Source organism: Acomys russatus, chromosome 10 (assembly GCF_903995435.1).
Source record: "Acomys russatus chromosome 10, mAcoRus1.1, whole genome shotgun sequence".
NCBI lineage: Eukaryota > Metazoa > Chordata > Mammalia > Rodentia > Muridae > Acomys > Acomys russatus.
The window spans coordinates 33,708,690-33,722,291 of record NC_067146.1 but is presented as its reverse complement, the minus strand read 5'-3'; the positions used below and the strand labels follow the sequence as shown (position 1 = coordinate 33,722,291).

Here is a 13,602-nt window from a genome sequence, read left to right as displayed (position 1 = left end):
GCCAAGTTTCTCCTGTAGTCTGTAATGCTCTGAAACTCAAGTTCCTTTTGCAGACGCTGTTGCTCGGTGTTCTGCAGAATCGAGTGAATGGATAGAATATTAAAAGAGGATTATCAGATCAAGTCACAGGATGCAGTGTAGGTGGTCAAGCAATGGCAGCCCTCATACTAGAGAAAACAGGAACCCAGCAGGGCTCAGTTAAGAGGGGTTGGGTGTCTCTGCAGTTCCAGTCTGCTGTAGGGGCCTAGGGCATACCTGCAGAGCCACTGGTCTTCAGCTCACTCGGGAAGGCTGGAGAAGCTGGCTTCTGATGACGTGGAAGAATGGCAGCAGCAGTGGCAGCAGCAGAGAGAGGGTAGGTGAGATGCACAAGATGTGAACTAGACAGACAGATGAACTTGCTGTCTCAGAGGGAAAGCAATAGAAGGGAAGATATGGGGAAGTGTTGCCCACAACCTGGTGAAGACCATACCTAACAGGTGGTCCCAGGGGCGTGTTGATTTCATCTAGTCAGGCTGACAACCAAGATGAAGCATCACACAGGCCACACAGAATTTTTTTCTACTATATTTGTTTATGAATTTTTTAAAAAGAAAATGCATATAGAGTTGGCCTGCATTGAACATTTCCAGTACATGGCAATGCATATATTACATAGCATTCCCCCACTCCCTTAGGATATCTTGAATCTCTACAACCTAGAAGCATTTAGCCTTAACTATTTCTATGATCAAAAAAGACCAGCCAGGAAGACAAATTTGAAACAATGATAGATAAAAAACTGTATTCGTAATGGATCTTATCTTGAAATAACTGTGGCCCTTGCCAACTTATAAAATTACAAATATTTAGGTATCTGTGAAATGCCCTCCACACATTTACAATCTCATCCACACAGTGATCGCCAGGATGTTCAAGCAAAATAATGAAAAGCTCATCTACAAAATGGTGCAAGGCTCACACTGCCTAAACTTCATCCGTTTTGTAACGGCTAGTGTGATAAACTTTGGGGACATTCAAGAATGTTACCCAAATTTATAAAAGCCAGGACATCCGAGAAGCAAAGGGAAACAAGCTACACACACACACACACACACACACACACACACACACACACACACACACAGTATATAACATATGAACATATGTATGTGTGTACATATCTGTATATATATTCCTGTATGCATACGTGTGTGTCTATACATGTATATATTATTTACACGTGTATATATTTATGTTTATACAGTATAATGTATATATTGTTTGTATACCTGTGCATATGTGTGTGTGCGTTTGTGTAACTCTGGGAAACTCTGCACCTGTACAGCACGGATGGATCTAAGCTTGCCTGTTTCTTTTTAAAAAGACTTAAAAGTTTCTCTGTCTGGGAGTGAAAGTTGCCCACGGAGGAAGTCATCAGGAGCTTAGCACATACTCATAGCTCTCCTTTGCAGTGATTTAGGTGTGCGCAGCCTGCGGCTCAGGACTGACTGTCCCCGGGTTCCCTCCTTGCTGCCAGGCTGGCCCAAAGCGGTGCTGCGCTGTGCGGAGGACCTCCCGCGGGAGGCGCGGGCGTGGAGGGCGTGGGCCGTGGGCGGGGCGAGCCCCGCAGCCTGGGTGCTGGGAGCTGTCAGTGTCAGGCTCAGGAGAGAGGAAGTGATCGCTCCGGGAGGAGCGCTAGCCTAGCCGCGCAGCGTGAGACAGCACATCCTGCTGGTGCGGGGCCCGCCGCTCTCCGTCCTCCCGTGCCTCCTCCACGGCCTCGGTGAGCCTCCGCGGACAGCATCCAGGTAACCGGGGGTGTGGGGGGGGGGCGGGGAAGGTCGTGTCTTCGCGCAGCTGCTTCCGCGCCCCTCTGCAGCCTTCCACCCGGGCGGCATCCGTAGGTCACCGGGAGCCGCCGCGCACCGCATCGTAGCGGCGACCGCTGCAGCCACCGCTGGGCACAGCCTGGGCCCCTTCCCCAATCTCCTTCCCACTCTGATGCCCCAGGCTGGAGCCCTCCAGCGGCATCCCTGGCTGGAGCTCCCCAGGAGCGGAGAGGCACAGGCAGAGGAGGAAGGGTCAAGGGTGTCATCACCTTGTAGCCCACCTTGTACACTGGGGAGGGGCATGCCAAGGTGTCTTGCCTTGGTCTTCTCGGGGAGCAGAAGGCCAGCAGCTGTGCTGTCCACATCCTTGTGGACTACCAGCTCGTGGCCCCTGGGAAGGGAGAGCCGCAGTGAGGGAAAGGATGCTGTTTGATTACATTTCTGAGCTGTCTGCAAAGCTCTAGGATGCTGTTGCTACCCGCCAAGTCGGAGGGGGCGAATGCACTTCCAACCGAGCTTTAATTAAACACTCGTGCAAGATGCCAGTTTCTCTCTCTGCTGGATTTTTTTTTTTTTAAAGTGCGACTGGGGATGTGTTTTGGTAAACACCTTCGCGGCTGCCTGGCTCTCCTTCCCCCACTCCCACTCGGAATTGCTCTGACCATACAGAGCTGTGAGTCGTCATCAGATCAGTGATCCTGGCAGCCCTGGTGGGGAACTGAGTGTACCGGGAGTCTTATGACTTCTACCTCAGGAAAGGTTAACCTGAGAGGCCAATCCAGGAAAGAGAATGGCTTAGGAAACCGAAGGCGCAAGGAAAGGCAGAAAACGGAATAAAAATGCTGGCTGTCCTGGACTCTACCACACCTAAGGCAGGAACAAGTAGCCAGCCATTTTCTTGCTGGAGTTGTGTTTAGAGTGAGCATCACAGCCTTCATACAGTTCAGAGTTGTGAAAGAATTGCTTCCAGACATCGCAGACTAGCAGGTAGCTTAGCTGACTGTAAAAGATGCCAGTAGCGGTGTAAGATACCCTTAGCTAATAGTATAGATACAACTGTCTCCGGAATACTTTGGTGCAATTGTGGAAGTTATTGGTGAGAAATGTGTGGATCGGCATTAGAGTACTGGTAACTTTAAAATGGGAACACACCTAGTGCAAACTGCATCATTAGGGTTCTCTTGAGAATATGTAATACTTGCTCTTTTTCTTTTTTTCTTTTCTTTTTTTCTTTCTTTTTTTTTTTTTTTTAGCAATGCCAACCTGCTACTACTAAAGATTTGCTCTAGGAAACGGATCTATCTCTGTTCTTCCGACCATGATTTTCGGCAGAACAAAAGCTGGCAGTTCTAGCACTAAGGCAGTGTTTTCTTCACTGGAACTAGCTCTTCAGGATGTCAGTCAGATCCGAGGATCCAGTGATCAGGAGATAGGCTTTTAAAAACCATCCAGCACAGTACAGGAGTGTCAATGCACACCTTGCCAGCCTGCCCAGGCTTGGGCACTACTCTTGTTCCAGGACATTTTGTGCATCTCTGTCTTGAGTCGAGGTTCTCGAAACTGTGCCCCTGCCTGAATCTCTGGGATGCTGGGGCTTTTTTTTTTTTTTTTTTTTTTTTTTTTGTGGACTGCCTGTCTGAGGCAGAGAGGACTGGTTCACAGCTTCTGCCCACTGCCTGCCCTGACCTCTTTCCTACTGCTTATATGCCATGGGTTGGTTGTCCATTAAAAAGCTTGCCTGTATCTTATGGAGGATCGTGGTTAAGGTGGTGGGCAGAGAAGAGAAGAACTCCAGTGTACAGACTGAAATAGGGCAGAGGCACTAAACTGCTGACCTGTTGTGTTTAGTGTCTGACGAGCTTCTGAGATGTTAGAAGGGCCTTCCTGCTAGCACGCTCTCTGTTTAAGAGGAGGCACTAGGAAATTTCTCCTAGCTCTTGTCTTTCCTAAAATATCAACCCCTGTGTCTACATCTACTGAACTTTTCCCCTTGAGTCCAGTGTGGGTCAAGCAGCTTCCAGGAAACCCACAGACTCTGTGCATATTCAGATGGCTATGTAGGCCAATAGTGTAAAATGAATGTCAGGCTTTTAACCCCAGGCTGGTCTTGTAGCACAGGCTTTACAATTTAGCCTTATGGACTGCTCATAATCCTCTGTTTCTTTTTGTCACTTAAACAAGCATCAAATGAAGGGATCACAGACACCCATGGAGAACCGAGTATCTCCTCTTTCTGCTTTACTCCCTTCACACCGTGTTCACTAAGTCCAGCCAAAGCTGATAAGAGCAGCTACAATGTGCTGAACATTTTTCATGAATTCTATTTTGAGTATCTTCTCACTTGTATTAAAAAAAATACTCACTGGAAAATGTACGACACGGACATTGCTTATAATCCTTTTTAAGAACTATGTGTAGTAAAGGTTACCTAAGTTAAGTGTCTAGGGTGTTCATATTGAAACCCAGGCCTCCATCTGTAACCGCATTTCCAGACTATGAAGTAATTCTGGTTGCTTTAATTTCAGATCCTGGGTAGTAGGTTCTTTTCTTGTTGTTTCTATTTTTTAAATTTATTTTTATTTATTTATTTTTGTCCTGAAGTTGGCTCCACAGTGGGAGATCGCTTAAACATGAAACTGTGTTAAGTGATATAAAGAGGTCATGGTTAGTCAATGGTAGAAATGGGATTCTAATCAGGCCTGGCAGGTCTACTCCAGAACCTGTCTGTTTTGGTTATTGCCCTGTGACCATAATAACAAAGTGTAGAATGTAACTGCCCTGGCAGGAGATCTTTCAGAGACATCTCCTGGGTCTTTAAGAGGAGACACTTGGGCTCTCAGACTATTGAAATGATGCACACCAACTACTTAAAAGTTTCCAAAACACTTTATGCAGGGGGAAGGGAAAGACTGAACTCCTGCAGCAATCAGAGGAGGAACTGGCCTCCTAGGGAGAGATTTCACATGGTTTTGACCTTTGGATAAAACTGGAGGCTCCTGATGAGTTGGTAAGACTGCGGCTCAGTTCTGCATACCTCTTGCCTCTAAGTAAACCAAAACCTGTCAGTACCTCAAGGGAAAGTTGGGGGTCACTGGGTCCCTTTATTTGTTTTTCCCTGAGCAAATGTCCTTTCTGCTATCATTCATCTCTTATCTGGTGTGTCAGGGGTAAGTGGCCTACCATGGCTTGTTGGGATTGCCAGGGTCTACTTTCTCCATGGCCACTCCCCTGACAACATTTTCTCTTAGATTACCCTTGAAGCCACAAGAGTAGTCCAAGTTTTGGTCACCTGATTAGTAACTGTTGATGAATGTTAATAATTAATATTCACTCATATATTTAGTAAAATCTTATTTATTCATTAATCAGTAATTTCTCCAAATAACCACACATTAAGACTATGACCATTCAGAATTAAACACAGAGATGAACATAATAACTAATTTATTATCCAACTATCAATTTATCTTTCTCCCACTCAAGGTCCCAAGTACTTACATTATTATCTTCTCTGGAATAAAGTCTGTTCTCTCCTTCGCCTGCCTCTTGTGGGACCTCCAGCCCGCAACCTCAAAATGTCACCCTCCTCTATTCTGCCAAACCCCAAGCTTCAGCATTTACTACTATTTCTTATTAACTTTAAATTAGGCGTATCAAAGTTTACAGAACAAGCACAGGTGTATGGTAAAAATGTGCTCGTCTGAACAGGGTCAGCAATTAGCATTAAAATACATAGCACCAGACCAATGCCCAAGTGACTGTGGATGACACCATAAACTTGAGCTCCATTTACTGACCCTTTGGAAGAAAACGTTGAATGCATCCCTCACCCCAGTCAAGGATTTCATACTGTGTAAATTGCTGCTCCCTTGACCACCGATTCCTTTTATGAAAAATGTATGGTTTCTATATTACCTAGATAATGGGAGCCATGAATTTGTTTGTGTACTTTGCTAGGGCAAACAATGAACAGACTGATATTTTAAGTTCCCCTCCCCCACACCCATGCATCCTGGATTATTTCCTTTGCTTTGCTGTATAGGAAGGCTGACATGAGAATGTCAAAGCAAATCTTGCCACAATGTAGACTACACTGCCTAGATACTAGTCTGCAAGTGATCCTTTGTAGGTACATAGTCTCCCTGGTTTTATTTTATGACGATGATGATGATGATCCTTTGAGTTGACTCCTTTATGTCCATAGACACTAGACAGGAGGCACATGAAGATTTGGGGTGGGCATTGAATCCAGTAATGTTGATGCAATATTTTATGCATATCTGCATAGGTGTTTTAAATATAAGAACCACTGGTCCTTAAAGAAGGGGTGTAAATACAGAAGTCACTGTTGAAATGCATAAAGGAAAGAAAAATTGTGCCAGGGCTAGCCAAGAAAAAAGATGTTCCTATCAGTCATATTTCTGGCATTTCCCCTAGAGTCCAGGTGTCTGTCAGGAACGTCTGGCCTGAGTGTCATGTCCCCGGAAGTGGCCATGGCTGGAGCATTGGACCATTTTTCTGGTGCTTACCTGGGACACAGTTAGAGCTTTATTACTGACACAGTAGCAGTTCATCAAATTGCCCCAACATCCTGTAAGGCAGATGCTCTTATCTTCTTACATAAACAAGGAGATGCTTAGAAAATCCAGCCACTTGTCCCGGGCTACCTGAGGCCAGCTAAGGAAGTGCTAGATTTCAAACACTGATCAGCCTAACTCCGAAGCTCATTCGTTCCCTTCCTACCACGTCTCATTCTTTCTCTTTCCCTGTCTGCCAAAAGTACTGACTAATGTAGCTTTTTATTATGGGGCCACTCAGCGTCCTTCAAGGACACGCTCACATGCTGATAGGAAACGCCTGAACGTATTAGCAGAAAGAGCACAGAATTTATACATCTCTCCGTGTGGCCTGTTTTCATTGAGTGAAGAGGAAGCTTCACTCAGGTGACTTTCACGCGTCTCCAGGCATTTTGGAGAGTATAATAACCCTCCCCTAACCCAGCTCAAAGACTGTCTGCCCATGACGGCAGCTCCGCAAGATTCGATTGCAAAGACGCCATTTCCTTCCAGGTTCCCCCACTTTCTGGGACTTATTTGCTACAGTAATAATGCTGTGGTCTGGAACACAAACCCTGCACTAAATCCTGGGAGGCCTTGAATTTACCACGCATGCTCAATGCTCTGTTTGCAGTACGCATTAATCCTGAAGTTACGTCAGAGAAGTGGAGAAATGCGGGGTGGGGAGCGCACATTCAAGACCCTGCTTAAGGCTTAGTGTTTTTACACTCCGCTGTTTTCTTGCTGTACTCTGATAGCTCACCCCATTGTTTTATTTTACGCTATGGAAAAGCTATCGCTACTGCTATGGCGAACACATTTCTGCTACGGTTAATGGCTTCTTGGCAACAAAAGAGACAGACCCAAGATACTTTAGTGTGTGGCTGTGTCCTTTGCCACCACATGAGCATGGCCCTGTGAGCGTCACTATGATTTAACATAATAATTCTTAAATAATTTTTTGATTGTTGGTTGTTCGAGGCAGGGTTTCAGTGTGTAGCCCTGGCTGTTCTGAAACTCTCCCTGTAGACCAAGCTGGCCTTGAAGTCACTGATATCCACCTGCCACTGCTCCCAAGTGCTGGGATTAAAGGCAATCACTACCACCGCCGGGTCTCAAGAATTTATTTTTTAATTCTGTTACCACTTCTTCGATTTTTTGGTTGACATCTAACTTTTTTTCATAATGGATTTTAATAATCACTATGAGGGATGCGTAGGTAGCTCAGTCGATGAGAGCACTTGCTGTGCAGCCATGAATGCCTAAGTTCAAATTCCCAGAACACACATAAAAAGCTGGATGAAGGCATCACGTGCCTGTAACCTCAGCACTGTAAGGGCTGAAGACAGGAGGATTCTTAGGAGTGCTGGCTGCCAACCTAGTTCCAGGTTCAGTGAGAGACCTTGTTTCAAGGGAATAAAGGAGAAATTAGTAGAACAGGGCAGCAGATGCCATCCTCTCACCTCTGCGTGTGCGAGGATGTATGCACCTGTGAACACACATGCCAGCCATATGCCTACACACCACACAGATGCACCACACACCCCCACAGAGGCAAAAGAAAATAATTAAATTATATGGAATGTGATTTTTCAGAACATTATACACTTTGGCATTTAAAGTTAAAATAATGGCATCCTGAATGAATTCAATTAAAATATAAATACTCTAACAACTATTTAGAAGGTCTCTTTAACAAAGGGGTCAAATGCAGTAAAATTTGGCCCTCCCTTCATTATCTCTCTTGTTCCCTTCCTACTTTCCTTCCCCACTCCCTCCCTCCCGCCCTCCTTCCCTCCTTCCTTCCGGCCTTCCTTCCCTTCCTCCCTCCCTTCCTTCTTATATTTCTTACTTTCTTCAGCAGTGTGGAAGAAGTGCCTTTGTAAATGGAGATGGGAATGGAGTGCCCACTGGTGGGAGGGGTTGCACACTCTTGGCATACCAGCTCTGGAAGAGCAGACCCACAGAAGCTGCAGGACAGCAGACTAGTGCCCTTAGCGTCTCCTTCTCCATGCTCCTCTCAGACAACTCTCTGTGGCCAGGTGCTCTATTCTGTGGTGCAGTTTCTGGCGCCAGGTGCCTTGTCCTTTGTGGTTATAGTAGAGGAACTGAGGGCAGGCTCACACTTACTAATGCATGTGCCTGCTTCCTTTTCAGACTACACGTTCTCCAGTAGAGGCTCTGACATATAGAAAACTCACACCAGGATTTAGCTGATCTGAAATAGAAGGCAGGATAAATCCCACTCAATTTTCTTAAAAGACTGTATTCCTTCCTTTAAGCCATTTTAATACGTTTTGCTAAAAAAGAAATCACTTTCTGAAATGTGGTATCCATTGTGAGTTTGGTCCCAGTGTGCATTTGGGCCTGGCAATGCCTAGGGTTTTGGAAGCCTTGCCTCCCTCAATCACAGTCATACTGCGGCGTCTCTGCTGTGGCAAGAGGAGTCTTGGGAACTTTCTGTTCAGGAAACAGCAGGCAGGATTATTTATGGCATACGTTTTCCTCTATGAATCTCTTAAGTTAATTCTTTTGAGAGGCAGAGATGGATATACATGGAGGTACAAAGAGACAGGAACAGAGAATACATGTTGGTACAATGTACATGTATGTAGTAGGTGTGCAGGTGTGTACACATGTGTAGAGGCTAAAGAGAGAGGGTACTGGGTGTGGTTACATGTCTCCCAGGAGGCCTGAATGCTGCCCTGAAGGAAGTACACACTTCTCCCTTCGGGTTTGAGCTCCGTTGGCTTCAGGGCAGAAAGCGGTGAAGTACTGGGTCAAAGGTTCTTCCTCTCTTAGCTGAAAAGGGTGGAACACAGAACAGAGATCCATGCCAGAACATCTCCAGTTCAGCTGAGGTGCAGGAGAAAAGATTTCTCTGCAATAAGTATTACTGCTCTTTTATCTGGGCTGCTAGCACCAGGCCAGGTAGGTAGTAGCAGGGAGCTCAGGACTCTGAAGCCAGGCACAGTGAGTGCCTGGCCTGACTGTATTTGGAACAGCCAGTAACCCGCCGCTATAGATGAACTGCGCGGGGGGGGGGGGGGGGGGGGGGGGGGGGGGGGAGTATGGGAAAGGAGAAAGCCGATGGAATCTCAGTTCTCCTGGCAAGCTTTGGAGGCAGCTACCAGGGTGACCAGTGCTGGCCATCAAGATGTGAACCTGTCCAGCATAGTGAGTCAGGAACTTGTGCCCACAGCGAGGAAGCAGCGAGTCTTGGATGATCATGGTGGAGGAATGGAGTGAGAGAGCATTTATTTCATCAATCAAGGATGTTATAAACCTTGGGTAATGGGGGGGGTTTCAGGGGTCAACGTGTTTGATTCGCTGGGGCTACAGGTGCCAGGGATATTTCATTTACATGCAGTTGCACAGTTCTATCATAAACAAGGGAACGCCATACTTAATCATCTTATGGGTAGTGGGGTTGGGAGGGGGTTGGGGGGAATAACTTCAGGTATGGTTAGAAAATGTCATTGGCTGAAATCTAAGGTACCAGGACATGTCATTAACACGGGAGGGTATTTCCAGGAATTTCTCAGGTGCACCCTGAAAGGTTTCTTATTGGGAAAGGATTGGGCCTGTAATCTCCCTGAAGGCTATGTGACACTCCTTAGAGGATCTGGGGTTTCCCCAGAGGAGGCAGAGAGGAGGGGACCCAGCTGAGGAAAGGAGTCCGACATTTAACACGGACCTCAGAGGCTCTCTAGTAATCCCAGACTCCGACCTTAACAGCAAGATCCAACAACTGGGCATCTTCCTCAGTCTTTTCAAGCCTCTGTTTTTGGAGTCAGGGTATCTCCCTGAACATGGAGCCCACCAAGTCACCTCTGGCTGGCCGGAGAGCTCCAGAGACCCCTCTGTTTCTAACTCCCCAGCACTGAGTTATAGACTTGCACTACCATCCTGGGATTTTTAGGTAGTTACCAGGGGACTGACCTCAAATTAGTCATAATTTCACACCCAGGATTTTACCAATCAATCTCTCTTAGACTAATTCTTTTGATCTGGCTTTCCATATGATACTCTTTACTGATCAGTTCAGTACTTTGATGTAAGATTAATGTGATGAAGAAAAGTTATGATTCATTATTGGATTGATATTTTATTACAATATCCTGTGTGAAGTCATAATAATGAGTATATTTGAAACAGTGATAATGAATAAATGATAACAGAACATTTAATCTCCTTTGTCTACAGTTTACTTTGCAGAATATAAGCTACAATGTCTGCTCAGTTTAGTACTGAAATTATGCCCAATTTTTTTCCATTGTTGAACAAGATTTAGATTTTACTAATTGAATTAGACTATGGTCTCTCCTCTAGAATTCTGTTAAGATATTATAGTGAAACATGTAGAATTGTTTAAAAATTTATGACGCTGTTGAATGTTAAAAATTTGTGGGAGTACAGATGATCTGAGAGTCTCAAAAGAGAATTATGGAATGTCTGTAGTTAGTGGAGTTTGACCACTGAAAAGGAAACAGGCCCAGGGGAAATGTGTGCTTAGACAGTGTCCTCTTTTTAAATGCCCTGCCTCTCCTGTTACACCATGCACCCGGCTGGTATCAAAATAGCAAAGGGTTGTGGGAAATGCCGTGTTTTGTGGAAGAAGAATAACAAAACCTTTCTCTGCTTGCTTCCTTTATATGTGTGACTTTGTTCACTCTTGGAAAGGTATACGTTACTCCCAGCGAGAAAGAGGAGACTCCTTGTTTGAATGCTTCAGGCCCAGAGGAAGGCAGGAATCTATTTACCTAAGTTAAAATGTCAAGCTAGATCTCCCCGCAAGTAAACACAGACCACCCAGGGACAGTTTAAGAGGAGGGCTTAGCCTTCCGTGCTTCCTTGTTCCCTCTTTCAAGGTTTTTAATATTTTAAAAAATTGTGCTGAAAAGTAATCAGCACCTCAGACAAGGGGGAAATCTCATAACTCACATCATTCATTATAAAGGGGAACTGTGCTCAGCTCCCTTGAAGCTTTCTAAAATAAATATAAATACCTACCCATGATGAATAACAAATTAGACATTTTGTTGAAAGTGAGAGGAAAGGATTTGTGGGGGAGGAAGAAATACTCTCCTCCAGTGTCTTCTTTCTTTGCTACATTGTGTGAAGGCTAGGCTGTGTACTTCAAGAATATTAGCAAAATTTTACTTTTAAACATGAGTGAGGGCACTAGGGACATATGGTCAACTTCATGATTCCTTTCTGATACACTGGGCAGGTAAATATGAGCTCCAAGTGGAGAGTATTTTCCCAGCTCTTTAAAGAAAAACAAAAAAACTAAAGCTGCTTTAAACTGCATGACTATGTGTTTCATAAACTGAAATGTCAGTATAAACTGACACAACAGCTCTGTGATATGATTTAAGGGAAGATTTTTGTTTTATCGTGGATATGCAAGAGAGAACAGCTAGAGGCATCTGGAAGAGTCCAGAGCAGAGAGAGAAAGAAATAGACTAATCATATCCATCAGACTGGATATGGCCAGGGCTATCTGTGTGAGAGGAGAAAATAACAGAGGATAAGGAATAGAGAAAACGGTGCAGAAAGCAGGAGCAGAGCCTAGAGGGAGAGAGTGAGCAAACACTTTGAGAATAGAAAGGTTACACGTGTGGAGAGAAGGCTGTGAGGTGGAAAGAGCTCAGGGTAGGCATGATGGGCAGAATGCTAGCATGGACTTTAAAATGCACAACACGTACCAGTAATACAGAGAGAGTCTAGAGGCCAGCATGGAGTTTGATATGTGAAATATGCCACAGGTAGCCATATGTCCCTTCTGCCATAGGTAAGGGAAATGATTCCTTTTGGTCAAGGGGAACCAGGCTCACATGTTCCTGAGGAATGCTAGCTTTTATCTAACTATCAGAAATCCTCCAGGTTGAGCTCAGTTCTGCATATTTGGACTGGCTTTTGAAGTTTGGGGAATTGGAGTGTCCTTAAGACCTAGAAATATTTATACCACCTTCATGGGACATCTCACACACAGCCAGGGGCAGGGGAAGAAGTGACCTTGGCAATTTCCAGAACTCAAGGAAAATGAGAGTAGCCAGAACCTTGGCTCACTGGGATGGAGTTGGACCACTGGCTGTACTGACCAGGTCAGGCTGTATGATAATATAATAAGAAATTATTGTATTCTACATCCTTCAGCAAAGCAGCAACAGAAGACTTTTCTTGCATGTGCTTCATGTGTAGTGTGCACTCTATCATCATATGCACTCTAAACCCCAAATGTAGAGGTTTCATCTCACAGTGTGGGTCAGCCAGGACCCTTTCATCATATGCACTCGTCTTGAACTATCCTCCCATCACTGCGGCAACATTGCATACCGGATATACAGAGCCTCTGTGAACTAACCCGTAACAAGCTTTTCTGGATTGCATTTCATTGACAAAAGCCAGTCACATAGCCTCACCCTACGTCAGTGGCTCCTTGGATGCCATTTCATGGCAAAGGAAGGAGCCATTTTGTGGTTAATAATAAAAAGACATTGGAAGGGAGAAGGGTTGGCATAAGAGCTGCCTATCCTAAGATCAAAAACTCAAGTGACATGATATGCTGGTGAGGATGTGGAGAGAGAGGAACACTCCTTCATTGCTGGTGGGAATGCAAACTAGTACAACCATCTGGCGCTTTCTCAGAAAAATGAGAATAGGGCTCCCTCAAGACCCAGCTATTCCACTCCTTGGACTATACCCAGAAAATGCTCTACCACACAACAGGGACATATGCTCAACCATGTTCATAGCTGCCTTATTCATAATAGCCAGAACGTGGAAACAGCCTAAGTGTCCCTCAGTAGAAGAATGCATAAAGAAACAGTGGTACATTTACACTATGGAATACTACTCAGCGATTAAAAACAAGGAATTCCCGAAATTTGTGGACAAATGGATTGAACTAGAAATTATCATAATGAGTGAGTTCACCTAGAAGCAAAAAGAGTTAAATGGTATATACTCACTTATATCGAGACACTAGTCCAAGGCGTACGTCCCATGAAAAACTTTACTTACCAGGAAAGTAGGTCAGAGGGAAGGACATCCTATTGAGACTTTAGGTGAGAGAAGCATGGGAGAATGGGGAAATAGAAGGATCCAGAGGGTCCTGGAAACCTACAAGAGTAACTTTATGACAGGCAGATCTGGGTCCTGGGGTTCTGCTCAAACTACGGCACCAACCAAGGAAAATATAGGCAGTAAACTTCGAACCCCTACCCAGA

The 13,602-nt window shown here is 45.0% G+C and overlaps 1 protein-coding gene across 1 annotated transcript in view; it reads left to right on the top strand.

The window, feature by feature from the left end:
* Positions 1-1,593: 1,593 nt before the first annotated feature.
* The window catches only part of Dync1i1 (dynein cytoplasmic 1 intermediate chain 1), a 290,402-nt gene continuing 278,393 nt past the window's right edge, over positions 1,594-13,602 (top strand). The window contains exon 1 of the mRNA XM_051151961.1: positions 1,594-1,790. The gene's annotated coding sequence lies outside the window, so the exon portion shown is untranslated. The remainder of the gene's footprint in view (positions 1,791-13,602) is intronic.